The 396-nt window shown below is 48.0% G+C and overlaps 1 protein-coding gene across 2 annotated transcripts in view; it reads right to left on the minus strand.

Annotated features, from left to right (window-relative positions):
- LOC136677015 (growth arrest-specific protein 2-like) overlaps positions 1-11 on the minus strand; it is a 34,501-nt gene extending 34,490 nt beyond the window's left edge. For both annotated transcript variants that reach the window (XM_066654360.1, XM_066654359.1), the window contains exon 1: positions 1-11. This exon is cut by the window's left edge and continues 61 nt beyond it. The gene's annotated coding sequence lies outside the window, so the exon portion shown is untranslated.
- Between the last annotated feature and the right edge of the window lie 385 nt (positions 12-396).

Below are 396 nucleotides of genomic sequence, written 5' to 3' on the forward strand. Positions count from 1 at the left end.
CTCAAATGCTCTGACACTGCGCCTGTGTGTGTGTGTGTGTGTGTGTGTGTTTGTGTGTGTGCCGGTGCGTGTGCGTGTGCTCACATTTCAAATACAAAGCTATGCTCAGACTCCACTGCTGCTTCCTCGCTCTCTCTCTTTCTCTCTCTTTCTGAACAGGAGCAACACTGATGTGCACAGATATGTAATATATGTTTGACTTCCCAGATTCAGTATTTGCATTACGTTAAAACAGGATAATCTCAGAAGCAGCAGGATGTAAGGATATTGAATGATTTGTGGTGGGTCCAGAGCCTACCTGGAATCATTGGGTGCAAGGCAGGAATACACTCTGGAGGGGGCGCCAGTCCTTCACAGGGCCACACACACACATGCACTCACTCACACACACAGACA

This window comes from Hoplias malabaricus, chromosome X2, assembly GCF_029633855.1.
Source record: "Hoplias malabaricus isolate fHopMal1 chromosome X2, fHopMal1.hap1, whole genome shotgun sequence".
Taxonomy (NCBI): Eukaryota; Metazoa; Chordata; class Actinopteri; order Characiformes; family Erythrinidae; genus Hoplias; species Hoplias malabaricus.